The sequence below is a fragment of the Capricornis sumatraensis genome, chromosome 15, assembly GCF_032405125.1.
Source record: "Capricornis sumatraensis isolate serow.1 chromosome 15, serow.2, whole genome shotgun sequence".
Classification (NCBI taxonomy): Eukaryota; Metazoa; Chordata; class Mammalia; order Artiodactyla; family Bovidae; genus Capricornis; species Capricornis sumatraensis.
Window position 1 is genome coordinate 52856160 of NC_091083.1, and position 14715 is coordinate 52870874.

The following is a 14715-nucleotide window of genomic DNA, read 5'->3' on the forward strand; positions in this document are numbered from 1 at the left end:
GTTCAATCTCTGGTTCCTCTGCCTTTTCTAAACCCAATTTAGACATCTGGAAGTTCTTGGTTCACATAATGCTGAAGCTTAGCATGCAAGATTTTAAGCATGACCTTACTAGCATGGGAGATGAATAAAATTGTCCAGTGGTTTGAACATTCTTAACTACTGCCCTTCTTGGGAATTGGCATGAGGATTGACCTTTTCCAGTCCTGTGGCCACTGTTGGGACTTACAGATTTGCTAACATATTGAGTGCAGCATTTTAACAGCATCATTTTAGGGTTTTAAATAGCTCTACTGGAATTCCATTGCATCTACTAGCTTTATTTGCAGCAGTGCTTTGTAAGGCCCACCTGACTTCACACTCCAGAACGTCAGAATTCATCAGAATCTATCTCCTTATATATTCCATCCATGAGCCCTAGTCCTGGTCCCCAGAATATTATAGACTATAAGTATTTTGCCTTCCAGTTTTTCCTGCAATACATGAGTAAATTGCATGTTCTACTTCCCTAAGATTTTTCTTTTTTAGCTTGGATCTTTTATTTTCCCTTTATATATATATATAATTGAAGAATAGTTGACTCACGACATTTCAGGTGCACAGTAAGGTGATTTAGTTATACATATACACATATTTAAAACTGCTTTGCATTATACATTATTACATTTCCATTATAGGCTATTACATTATTATATTATATGTTATTATAAAACATAGTTCCCTGTACTATGCAGTTGTTTCAAAACAGAGTTCCCAGTGCTCTATAATAAACCTTTGCTGCTTGTTGCGTATCTATTTTTTTAATTAGAAACCTAGAATTCTATTCATACTAAGCCTAGCAAGTGGAATCAAAATGTCAAAATTTTTAGTTAACAAAAATTCATAAGGTTTCTAAAATATATATATTATACATATTATTTATATATGTATACAAAAGCTTTTCTACTATGCTTGATAAAGACTTGAGAAAAAACATCAAATGGGGTCGGTCCTAAGATGGCAGAGGAATAGGATAGGGAGACCACTTTCTCCCCTACAAATTCATTGAAAGATCATTTGAATGCTGAGCAAATTCCACAAAACAACTGAATGTTGGCAGAGGATACCAGGCACCCAGAAAGGCAGCCCATTTTCTCTGAAAAGAGGTAGGACAAAATATAAAAGATAAAAAGAGAGGCAAAAGAGTTAGTGACAGAAACCCGTCCCAGGGAGGAAGTCATGAAGGAAGAGAGGTTTCCAAATACCAGGAAACCCTCTCACTGGCGGGTCTGTGGGGAATTTTGGAATCTCAGAGGGCAACATAACTGGGAGGAAAATAAATAAATAAATAAACCACAGATTATGCGCCTAACCACAACTCCCAGCAGAGAAGTAGCCCAGATGCTCGAGTCCACCAGCAGAGAGTGGGTGCTGAACAGGGAGGCACAGGCTGCAAGCTTAGGGTAAGGACTGGGCCTGATGCCCTGAGGACAACCTGAGGGAGCAAACGAGAGACAGCAACTCAAACTGTGGAACAGCCAGAGAGAAAAAAAAAGAGAGAGAGAGAGAGAGAAAGAGAACTTTCCCATGAAAAGCTCTAACCTAAGGCATTGCCTGGCCCGCTCACAGAACAAAGGACTGAGCTAATACCAGAGGAGAGCTAGGCAGCTGTGGACTGGCCCTTCCCCACATTGGTGGCAGAGAGGAAGGCAGGCGGCAGCCAGAGCCAGAAGGCGAGGGACAATCTCGGCCCCAGAGATGGCCAACTGTGAGCAGGCTCATAGTTGCTAGTCATGTCTTCCTGGGATCCTGGACAGTTGACATCCACCAGGAGGGTCACAGTCAGAGATCAGCTCCCCAGAGGAGACACATGGGACACCTGAGATGAACGCTGAGACCAGGGAGGTGATAAGATGCACCCCCCACCTGGGAGAGTGTGCTCACCAAGCATCTGGTCACTAGCTGCTCGGACCTGGGAGGGGACAAAAGGCAGGCCCAACCAAGTCTGCACCTTTGTGGAGTACCTGAGAACCTGAACCTGAGTGGCTTAAACCTGAGAAGTGCATGTAACCCAAGGCCCACTTTAGACAGTTCCCCTGCAGAGCAATCTGGAGCCTGAGCAGTGTAGACCGGGAGAGCACATACGCAGTGAGCAAGGGCAAACCCACTGTGGTCCATATACTGTGAGCACTCCCCACACACGCCAGAGATATTTGTTTGCAGTGTTCCTCCCTCCCCATAGCACAACTGAACAAGTGCCCCTAAATAAGTGACCACCTTTGCCCCTGGTTTCAGGCATAAATTAGATACTAGAGACTTGCAAACAGAGAAAGCCAAAATAAACGAAGATGGAACCCTTTTGGAAGTGACAGGTGCAACAGATTAAAGCCCTGTAGTTAGCATCGATTACATTGGAAGGGGCCTATAGATCTTGAGAAGAAGTATAAACTGGAACAAGGAACTACCTGAAACTGAACTGACCCCACACTGCCCTCAACAGCTCCAGAGAAATTCCTAGATGTATTTTACTATTCAGTTCAGTTCAGTTCAGTCGCTCAGTCATGGCTGACTCTTTGTGACCCCATGAACCACAGCATGCCAGGCCTCCCTGTCCATCACCAACTCCCGAAGTTCACCCAAACCCATGTTCATTGTGTCGGTGATGCCATCCAACCGTCTCATCCTCCATCGTCCCCTTTTCCTCCTGCCCTCAATCTTTCCAGCATCAAGGTCTTTTCAAATGAGTCAGATCTACAAGATTTTTTAGAACTAACACCCCCAAAAGATGTCCTTTTCATTACAGGGGACTGGAATGGAAAAGTAGGAAGTGAAGAAACACCTGGAGTAACAGGAAGATTTGGCCCTGGAGTACAGAATGAAGCAGATCAAAGCCTAATAGAGTTTTGGCAAGAGAACACACTGGTTATAGCAAATACCCTCTTCCAACAACACAAGAGAAGACTCTACACATGGACATCACCAGATGGTCAACACTGAAATCAGATTGATTATATCTTTGCCACCAAAGATGGAGAAGTTCTATACAGTCAGCCAAAACAAGACAAGGAGCTGACTGTGGCTCAGATCATGAACCCTTTATTGCCAAATTCATACCTAAATTGAAGAAAGTAAGGAAAACCACTAGACCATTCAGGTATGACCTAAATCAGATCCCTTATGACTATAGAGTGGAAGTGAGAAATAGATTTAAGGGACTAGATCTGATAGACAGAATACCTGATAAACTATGGACAGAGGTTCATGACATTGTACAGGACACAGGGTGCAAGACCATCCCCAAGGAAAAGAAATGCAAAAAAGCAAAATGGCTGTCTGAGGAGGTCCTACAAATAGCTGTGAAGAGAGGTGAAAGGTAAAGGAGAAAAAGAAAGATATACCCATTTGAATGCAGAGTTCCAACAAACAGCAAGGAGAGATAAGAAAGCCTTCCTCAGTGATAAATGCAAAGGAATAGAAGAAAATAATAGAATGGAAAAGCCTAGAGATCTCTTCAAGAAAATGAGATACCAAGGGAACATTTCATGCAAAGATCGACTCAGTAAAGGAAAGAAATGGTATGGACCTAACAGAAGCAGAAGATATTAAGAAGAAGTGGCAAGAATACACAGAATTGTACAAAAAAGATCTTCACAACCCAGAAAATCATGAAGGTGTGATCACTCACACCCACCTAGAGCCAGACATCCTAGAATGTGAGGTGGGCCTTAGGAAGCATTGCTTTGAACAAAGCTAGTGGAGGTGATGGAATTACAGTTGAGCTGTTTCAAATCCTGAAAGATGATGCTGTGAAAGTGCTGCACTCAATATGTCAACAAATTTGGAAAACTCAGCAGTGGCCACAGGACTGGAAAAGATTAGTTTTCATTCCAATCCCAAAGAAAGGCAATGCCAAAGAATGCTCAGACTACAGCACAATTACACTCATCGCACATGCTAGTAAGGAGAAGACAATGGCACCCCACTCCAGTACTCTTGCCTGGAAAATCCCATGGATGGAGGAGCCTGGTGGGCTCCAGTCCATGGGGTCGCTAAGAGTTGGGCATGACTGAGCGACTTCACTTTCACTTTTCACTTTCATGCATTAGAGAAGGAACTGGCAACCCACTGCAGTGTTCTTGCCTGGAGAATCCCAGGGACAGAGGAGCCTGGTGGGCTGCTGTCTATGGGGTCACACAGAGTCGGACACAACTGAAGCGACTTAGCAGCAGCAGCAGCACATGCTAGTAAAGTGATGCTCAAGATTTTCCAAGCCAGGCTTCAGCAATACGTGAACCATGAACTTCCAGATTTTCAAGCTGGTTTTAGAAAACACAGAGGAAACAGAGATCAAATTGCCAACTTCCCCTGGATAATAGAAAAAGGAAGAGAGTTCCAGAAAAACATCTATTTCTGCTTTATTGACTATGCCAAAGCCTTTGACTGTGTGGATCACAATAAACTGTGGAAAATTCTGAAAGGGATGGGAATACCAGACCACCTGACCTGCCTCTTGAGAAGCCGGTCAGGAAGCAACAGTTAGAACTGGACATGGAACAACAGACTGGTTCCAAATAGGAAACAGAGTGCATCAAGGCTGTATATTTTACTAATATCATTTTTTAAATTAAATTTTTATTTATTTTTAAGTTCTTAATTACTCCTTTAATTTTCATTTTTATAACCTACTATTACATAGCAAAGAGATGACCCCATTTTTAATGCAAATTATATATATTTATATTTTTTATAATTTTTGTGACTTTGTTTAATATTGTATTTTTGAGAGTCTAACTTCTACTTTAGATTTTTATTCTTTGCTTTTTGGTATTTGCTATCAATTTTGTACCTTTAAGAATCCAATCTTCAGTACCCATTTTTACTTAGAAGTGTGATTACTGGCTTCATTGCTTTTTCCCCCTTTTGACTTTCCTTTTTCTCCCCCAAGTCACCTCTGTCTCCTCCCTCCTCTTCTCTTCTCTACTTAACTCTGTGACTCTCTCTGGGTGTTCCGGGCTGTGGAGAACACTTATGGAACTGATTACTGGCCAGATTTGTCTCTCTCCTTTTGACTCCTGATCTTCTCCTCCTGGTCACCTCTATCTTCCTCTTCCCTCTTCTCATCTCTGTATAATTCCATGAACCTTTCTGATTGTTCCAGACTGTGGAGAGCACATAGGGAATTGATTACTGGCTAGATTGCTCTCTCTCCTTTTGATTTCCCTCTTCTCATCTTGGTACCTCTATCACCCCCCGCCATCTTCTCTTCTCCATGTAACTCTGTGAACCTCTCTTGGTGTCCCTCACTGTGGAGAATCTTTTCATCATTAACCTAGATGCTTTATCATCAATGCTGTATGGATGAAGAAGTCTTCAGGCTACTGTAAGAATAAGACTGAAAGCCAGAGGCAGGAGGCTTAAATCCAAAACTTGAGAACACTAGAAAACTCCTGATTCCAAGGAATATTAATCAACAAGAGCTCATCCAAAAGCCTCCATACCTACACTGAAATAAAGCTCCACCCAAGAGCCAGCAAGTTTCAAAGCAAGGCATACCAAGCTAATTCTCCAACAACCCAGGAACATAACCCTGAGCATTAAAATACAGGCAGCCAAAAGTCACACCAAACCCATAGACACCTCAAAACTCACTACTGGACATTTCATTATACTCCAGAGAGAAGAGATCCAGCTCCATCCACCAGAACACTGACACAAGCTTCCCTAACCAGGAAACCTTGACAAGCCACTTATCTAACCCCACCCACAGGGAGGAACCCCCACAATAAAGAGTAACAACAAACTTCCAGCATACAGAAAGGCCACCCTAAACACAGAAATCTAAACAAGATGAAAAGAAAAATATCCAGCAGGTAAAGGAACATGATAAATGCAAACCAAACCAAACAAAAGAGGAGGAGATAAGGAGTCTACCTGAAAAATAATTCAGAATAATGATAGTAAAAATGATCCAAAATCTTGAAAACAAAATGGAGTTACATATAAATAGCCTGGAGACAAGGATTGAGAAGATGCAAGAAATGTTTAACAAGGACCTAGAAGAAATAATTAAAAAAAAAAGAGTCAATCAACAATGAATAATGCAATGCAATGTAATGCTGCTAAGTCGCTTCAGTTGTGTCCGACTCTGTGCAACCCCATAGATGGCAGCCCACCAGGCTCCTCCATCCCTGGGATTCTCCAGCCAAGAACACTGGAGTGGGTTGCCATTTCCTTCTCTAATGCATGAAAGTGAAAATCGAAAGTGAAGTCGCTCAGTCATGCCCAACTCTTAGCGACCCCATGGACTGCAGCCTACCAGGCTCCTCTGTCCATGGGATTTTCCAGGCAAGAGTACTGGAGTGGGTTGCCATTGCCTTATCCGAATAATGCAATAATTGAGATCAAAAACACTCTGGAGGGAACCAACAATAGAATAATTGAGGCAGAAGATAAGATAAGTGAGGCGGAAGATAGAATGATGGAAATAAATGAAGCAGAGAGGAAAGAAGAAAAAAAGAACTAAAAGAAATGGGGACAGTCTCAGAGACCTCTGGGACAATGTTAAACACCCCAACATTTGAATCATAAGAGTTCCAGAAGAAGAAGACAAAAAGAAAGCCCATGAGAAAATACTTGAGGAGATAATAGTTGAAAAATTCCCTAAAATGGGAAAGGAAATAGCCACCCAAGTCCAAGAAATCCCAAAAATCCCAAACAGGATAAACCCAAGATGAAACACCTCAAGGCACATATTAATCAAATTAACTAAGATCAAACACAAATGAAAAATATTAAAAAGCAGCAAGGGAGAAAAACAACACATGAGGGGATTCCCACAAGAATAACGGTTGATCTTTCAATAGAATCTCTTCAGGCCAGAAGGGAATGACAGGACATAATTAAAGTGATGAAAGAGAAAAAGCTACAACCCAGATTACTGTACCCAGCAAGGAGCTCATTCAAAATGAAGGAGATATCAAAAGCTTTACAGAAAAGCAAAAGCTGAGAGAATTCAGCACCACCACACCAGCTGTTCCACAAATGCTAAAAGGATCTTCTCTAGACAGGAAACAGAAAAGGTGTATAAAATCAAACTCAAAACAACAAAGTAAATGGCAACAGGATCATACTTATCAATAATTACCTTAAATGTAAATGGGTTGAATGCCCCACCCAAAAGACAAAGAGTGGCTGATACAAAACAAGATATAAAAACAAGACCCCTTTATATGCTGTCTACAAGAGACCCACCTCAAAATAAGGGACACATACAGACTGAAAGTGAAGGGCTGGAAAAAGAGATTTCATGCAGATAGAGACCAATAGAAAGCAGGAGCAGCAATTCTTTTATCATATAAAATAGACTTTGAAATAAAGGCTTTGAAAAGAGACAAAAAAAAAGACACTGCATAGTGATCAAAGGATCAATCCAAGAAGAAGATATAGCAATTATAAATATACATGCATTCATAATAGGAGCACCTCAATATGTAAGGCAAATGCTAACAAGTATGAAAGGGGAAATTAACAGTAACACAATAATAGTGGGAGACTTTAATATCCCACTCACACCTATGGATAGATCAACTAAACAGAAAATTAGCAAGGAAACACAAACTTTAAATGATACAATGGACCAATTAGACCAATTAGACCTAATTGACCAATTAGACCTCTATACGACATTTCACCCCAAAACAATGAATTTCACCTTTTTCTCAAGTGCAGACGGAACCTTCTTCAGGATAGATCACATCCTGGGCCATAAATCTAGCCTTGGTAAATTTAAAAAAAAAAAAAATTGAAATAATTCTAAGCATCTTTTCTGACCACAATGTGGTAAGATTAGATGTCAACTGCAGGAAAAATAAATATTAAAAATACAACCATATGGAGGTTAAACAACACACTTCTGAATAACCAAGGAATCACAGAAGAAATCAAAAAAGAAATCAAAATATGCATAGAAACAAATGAAAATGAAAACATAACAACCCAAAACCTATACAAGCTTACCTCAAGAAACAAGAGAAAAGTCAAATAAATAACCTAACTCTATACCTAAAGCAACTAGAAAAGAAGAAATGAAGAACCACAGGGTTAGTAGCAGGAAAGAAATCATAAAAATTAGGGCAGAAATAAATGCAAAAGAAACAAAAGAGATCATAGCAAAAGTCAACAAAGCTAAAAGCTGATTCTTTGAGAAGATAAATAAAATAGACAAACCATTGGCCAGACTCATCAAGAAAAAAGGGAGAAGGATCAAATCAACAAAATTAGAAATCAAAATGGAGAAATCACAACAGACAACACAGAAATACAAAGGATCATGAGACTACTATCAACAACTATATGCCAATAAAATGGACAACTTGGAAGAAATGGACAAATTCTTAGAAAAGTATAGCTTTCCAAAACTGAACCAGGAAGAAAAAGAAAATCTTAACAGACCCATCACAAGCATGGAAATTGAAGCTATAATCAGAAATCTTGCACAAACAAAAGTGCAGGACCAGATGGCTTCACAGCTGAATTCCACCAAAAATTTAGAGAAGAGCTAACACCTATCCTACTCAAACTCTTCCAGAAAATTTCAGAAGAAGGTAAACTTCCAAACTCATTCTATGAGGCCACCATCACCCTAATATCAAAACCTGACAAAGATGCCACAAAAGCGAAAACTACAGGCCAATATCACTGATGAACATAGATGCAAAAAAACCTTAACCAAATTCTAAAAAACAGAATCCAACAACATGTTAAAAAGATCATACATCATGAGCAAGTGGGCTTTCTCCCAGGGATGTAAGGATTCTTCAGTATTCACAAATCAATCAATGTGATACACTACATTAACAAATTGAAAGATAAAAACCATATGATTATCTCAACAGATGCAGAGAAAGCCTTTGACAAAATTCAACATCCATTTATGATTTAAAAAAAAAACCCTCCAGAAAACAGTCATAGAAGGAACATACCTCAAATAGTAAAAGCCATATATGATAAACCCACACAAACATTGTCCTCAATGGTGAAAAATTGAAAGTATTTCCCCTAAAGTCAGGAATAAGACAAGGGTGCTCATTCTCACCACTGCTATTCAACATAGATTTGGAAGTTTTAGCCAAAGTAATCAGAGAAAAAAAAGAAATAAAAGGAATCTAGATTGGAAAAGAAGTAAAACTTTCACTGTTTGTAGATGACATGATCCTCTATGTAGAAAACCCTAAAGACTCCAACAGAAAATTACCAGAGCTAATCAATGAATATAGTACAGTTGCAGGATACAAAATTAACACACAGAAATCCCTTGCATTCCTATATTCTAACAATGGAAAAACAGAAAGAGAAGTTAAGGAAACAATTCCATTCACCATTGCAATGAAAAGAATAAAACATTTAGGAATATATCTACCTAAAGAAATAAAAGACCTATATATATAAAACTATAAAACACTGATGAAAGAAATCAAAGATGATGCAAATAGATGGAGAAATATACCATGCTCATGGATGAGAAGAATCAATACAGTGAAAATGAGTATACTACCCAAAGCAATCCATAGATTCAATGCAAGCCCTATCAAGTTATCAATGGTATTTTTCAGAGAACTAGAACAAATAATTTCACAGTTCAGTCACTCAGTCGCGTCTGACTCTTTCCAACCCCATGAATCACAGCATGCCAGGCTTTCCTGTTCATCACCAATTCCCGGAGCTCACTCAGTCTCACGTCCATCGAGTCAGTGATGCCATCCAGCCATTTCATCCTCTGTTGTCCTCTTTTCCTCCTGTCCCCAATCCCGCCCAGCATCAGAGTCTTTTCCAATGAGTCAACTCTTCGCATGAGGTGGCCAAAGTACTGGACTTTCAGCTTTAGCATCAGTCCTTCCAAAGAACACCCAGGGCTGATCTCCTTTAGAATGGACTGGTTGGATCTCCTTGAAGTCCAAGGGACTCTCAAGAGTCTTCTCCAACATCACAGTTCAAAAGCATCAATTCTTCCCAGCTTTTTTCACAGTCCAACTCTCACATCCATACATGACCACAGGAAAAACCATAGCCTTGACTAGATGGACCTTTGTTGGCAAAGTAATGTCTCTGCTTTTCAATATGCTATCTAGATTGGTCATAACTTTTCTTCCAAGGAGTAAGCATCTTTTAATTTCATGGCTGCAGTTACCATGTGCAGTGATTTTGGAGCCCAGAAAAATAAAGTGACACTGTTTCCATTGTTTCCCCATCTATTTCCCATGAAGTGATGGGACCAGATGCTATGATCTTAATTTTCTGAATGTTGAGCTTTAAGTTAACTTTTTCACTTTCCTCTTTCACTTTCATCAAGAGGCTTTTTAGTTCCTCTTCACTTTCTGCCATAAGGGTGGTGTCATCTGCATATCTGAGGTTATTGATATTTCTCCTGGCAATCTTGATTCCAGCTTGTGCTTCTTCCAGCCCAGCGTTCCAAATAGGAAAAGGAGTACATTAAGGCTGTATATTGTCACCCTGCTTATTTAACTTATATGCAGAGTACATCATGAGAAGTGCCAAGCTGGTCAGAATGGCTGCTATCAAAAAATCTACAAACAATAAATGCTGAAGAGGGTGTGGAGAAAAGGGAACCCTGTTACACTGTTGGTGGGAATGCAAACTAGTACAGCCACTATGGAGAACAGTGTGAAAGTTAAATCACTCAGTTGTGTCCAACTCTGTGATCCCCTGGACTGTAGCCTACCAGACTCCTCTGTCCATGGAATTTTCCAGGCAAGACTAGTGGAGTGGGTTGCCATTTCCTTCTCCAGGGGATTTTCCTGATCCAGGGATTGAACCCGGGTCTCCTGCATTAGAGACAGACGCTTTACCATCTGAGCCACCAGGGAAGCCCAGAACAGTGTGGAGATTCCTTAAAAAACTGGAAATAGAACTGCCATACAACCCAGCAGTCCCACTGCTGGGCATACACACTGAGGAAACCAGAATTGAAAGAGACACGTGTACCCAAATGTTCATTGCAGCACTGTTTACGATAGCCAGGACATGGAAGCAACCTAGATGTCCATCGGCAGATGAATGGATAAGAAAGCTGTGGTACATATACACAGTGGAATATTACTCAGATATTAAAAAGAATGCATTTGAATCAGTTCTAATGTGGTGGATGAAACTGGAGCCTATTATACAGAGTGAAGTAAGTCAGAAAGAAAAACACTAATACAGTATACTAATGCATATATATGGAATCTAGAAAGATGGTAATGATGACTCTATATGTGAGACAGCAAAAGAGACACAGATGTAAAGAACAATCTTTTGGACTCTGTGGGAGAAGGTGAGGGTGGGATGATTTGAGAGAATAGCATTGAAAGATGTATATTATCATACGTGAAATAGATTGCCAGTCCAGTTTTGATGCATGAGACAGGGTGCTCAGTCCTGGTGCACTGGGATGACCCTGAGGGATGGGATAGGGAGGGAGGTGGGAGTAGGGTTCAGGATGGGGAACACATGTACACCCATGGCTGATTCATGTCAATGTATGGCAAAAACCATTACAATATTATAAAGTAATTAGCCTCAAATTAAATTAATTAATTTAAAAATGAACATCAAACAATGAAAAGAGAAGAGATGGAGAAATTAGAAAACAAATGAAATGGGAGTGCTGAATATGAGAGGAAAGAGTGAAACAATTTTTCTTTTATCAAATTGCTGTCTCCATACCTTTACCATTCAAATCAATCTTTTTTTGAAGATTCTTTCCATAAAGAGCTGCTCCTGGGCCTGAAGTTTCAGAGACTTTAGCATAAAGTGAGGAGAAGGAAGAAGCAAGTGAGGGAAGGAGGGGCTGGAGAAACGACCCGTGCTTAGAGCCTTTTTCCTACTGAGAACTAGCCTTTTTCCTTCTGCATGGAATCCAAAGGCCAGTTCAGCCACAGCTTGGTTTGATGAGTGTTGGAGATTTGGTTCAGCTGGTGGCATTGAAGTAGGAGACATCAACAAGATGGTAGGTTCGTGGTTCCATGAAGTTCAGCTGTTCACTGTAGAACTGCTTGCTAATAACTGGAAAATCCTGGGGTCATAATCCAGTCGCCCAACAGAAATTAAGTAGAATGTCAGATCCACATCAGGCAGGGCATTTGGCAAAATTTCTTTCTAGTGATTCCAAGTTGGATTTTTGTCTTTTACCTGTGGCGAATTCATGTTGATGTGTGGCAAAACCAATACAATATTGTAAAGTAATTAACCTTCAATTAAAATAAATAAATTTATATTAAAAAATAAAGTATGTGAAGATTTGTCTGGTACTTAGTAAGACCTATGTAAGTTTTCAATATATGTTTGTTGAATAAATTAATGACACTATATAAATTTTCAGTACATGCTCGTGGTTCCAGTGGGGAGGGAAGGAGGAAACAGGGAGAGGGGCAGTTCTGCCGCCACCACTATCTCTATGCCCGCGGCGTGGTAAAGGAGGTGTGAATCACGGGCACGAGCTGGCGGCAGTGCCGCTGCGGGAAGGTCGGCGGTGGGAAGGCGATGGCAGATATAGATAAACTCAACATCGACAGCATCATCCAACGGCTGCTGGAAGTGAGAGGGTCCAAGCCTGGTAAGAATGTCCAGCTACAGGAGAATGAAATCAGAGGACTGTGCTTAAAGTCCTGAGAGATCTTTCTCAGTCAGCCTATCCTGCTAGAACTTGAAGCACCACTCAAGATATGTGGTGATATCCATGGGCATTACTATGATTTGCTTCGACTTTTTGAGTATGGTGGTTTCCCGCCAGAAAGCAATTACCTGTTTCTTGGGGACTATGTGGACAGGGGAAAACAATCACTGGAGACTATCTGCCTCTTGTTGGCTTACAAAATCAAATATCCTTAGAATTTTTTCTTCTCAGAGGTTAGAAACCACGAATGTGCCAGCATCAATAGAATTTATGGATTTTATGATGAATGTAAAAGAAGATATAACATTAAACTATGGAAAACTTTCACAGACTGCTTTAACTGTTTACCAATAGCAGCCATCATGGATGAGAAAATATTCTGCTGTCATGGAGTTTTATCACCAGATCTTCAATCTATGGAGCAGATTCGGTGAATTATGCGCCCAACTGATGTACCAGATCAAGGTCTTCTTTGTGATCTTTTGTGGTCTGACCCTGATAAAGATGTCTTAGGCTGGGGTAAAAATGACAGAGGAGTGTCTTTCACATTTGGTGCAAAAGTGGTTGTAAAATTTCTCCATAAGCATGATTTGGATCTTATATGTAGAGCCCATCAGGTGGTTGAAGATGGATATGAATGTTTTGCAAAGAGGCAATTGGTCACTCTGTTTTCTGTGCCCAATTATTGTGAAGAGTTTGACAATGCAGGTGCCATGATGAGTGTGGACACAACACTAATGTGTTCTTTGCAGATTTTAAAGCCTGCAGAGAAAAAGAAGCCGAATGCCACAAGACCCGTCACACCTCCAAGGCGTATGATCACAAAGCAAGCAAAGAAATAGATGTCATTTTGATACTGCCTAGTTGGGACTTGTAACATATAGTACATAACCTTCATTTTTAAAACTGTAATGTGCATTGGTCAGCTTGCTCAAATAGTATTTGTGGGGCTCCCCATTCCATTTTTGACTTAATGAATGGTATTTGCTGGTTATAAGAGCAAATGAAAGATTCTCCACTCCCAAGGAAAAATATTGTGTTTAGTTCCCTGTTTCTTTTACAAACAACATTAACGGTGTTAAAGCTGTACACTCAGGACAGTGTCCCCTGTCTAAGGGATGAGTGTACAACTGATCTTTTTAAAATTCAGTACAGCCCATAAATAATGTAAATGCTCATTTTCTTTAGGATATAAAGAAAGCCCTAGGGTGCTCAATCTGTACATGTTATTGTCATAAAATGCATACCGTTGGATACAAACCACTGTGAACTTTTTTGTTTCAAAGTGATTGCTTTTTTTTTTTTCATTGTCTTATGTACAAACTAGTTTTTATAGCTATCAACATTAGGAGTAACTTTCAACTTTGCCAGCATCACTGGTATGTATATTTAATTAAAGCACACTTTCCCCTACAGTATACTTAAAATGATGATTAAAGCCATTATTTTAAATGTTTGTGACTTTTTTCCTGAAGCCAAAGTTTCTGTTGAAATATATATTGACACTCTCCTAAGTAAGTACAAAGTGGCATGGTTGTGTACACCTGTCACCTTTATGGGGATTCAAAAACAGGTTTTTGAGTTTGAATAGCAGTTAGTAACATAGTGCTGTTTAAGCTATTAATAATTAAAGTTAATTACATTTTGTATGATTTCCATATAGTCTATTCATTAAGTAATCTTTTTACAGTTACATCAGGCCTGAACCCGTCCATTCAGAAAGCTTCAAATTATAGAAACAATACTGTTCTATACGAGTGACCAATTATGCATTCTTTGGCCTACATTCTTTATTCTGCAATGAAGTTGAGGCTTGTAAGTCAAAACAAAGGAACTAACTTACTATCCACAAGTTTATACAGAATTCACAGTATATGACTTTTTTAAACTAAGATCTGTTAAAAAGAAATCTGTTTCAACAGATGACCGTGTACAATACCATGTGGTGAAAATTAATTCAGACTTATTAAATGATGAACTTGTTAAATAAATAAATAAATAAATAAAATTTCAGTATATATTTTTAAAATAAAGAAGCAAATGAATACATTTTTGAATTATTGGAG

The 14715-nt window shown here is 39.5% G+C and overlaps 1 pseudogene; it reads left to right on the forward strand.

Annotated features, from left to right (window-relative positions):
• The first annotated feature begins 12516 nt into the window (after positions 1-12516).
• Positions 12517-14410, forward strand: LOC138091791 (serine/threonine-protein phosphatase PP1-gamma catalytic subunit-like; annotated as a pseudogene).
• The last annotated feature ends 305 nt before the right edge of the window (positions 14411-14715 follow it).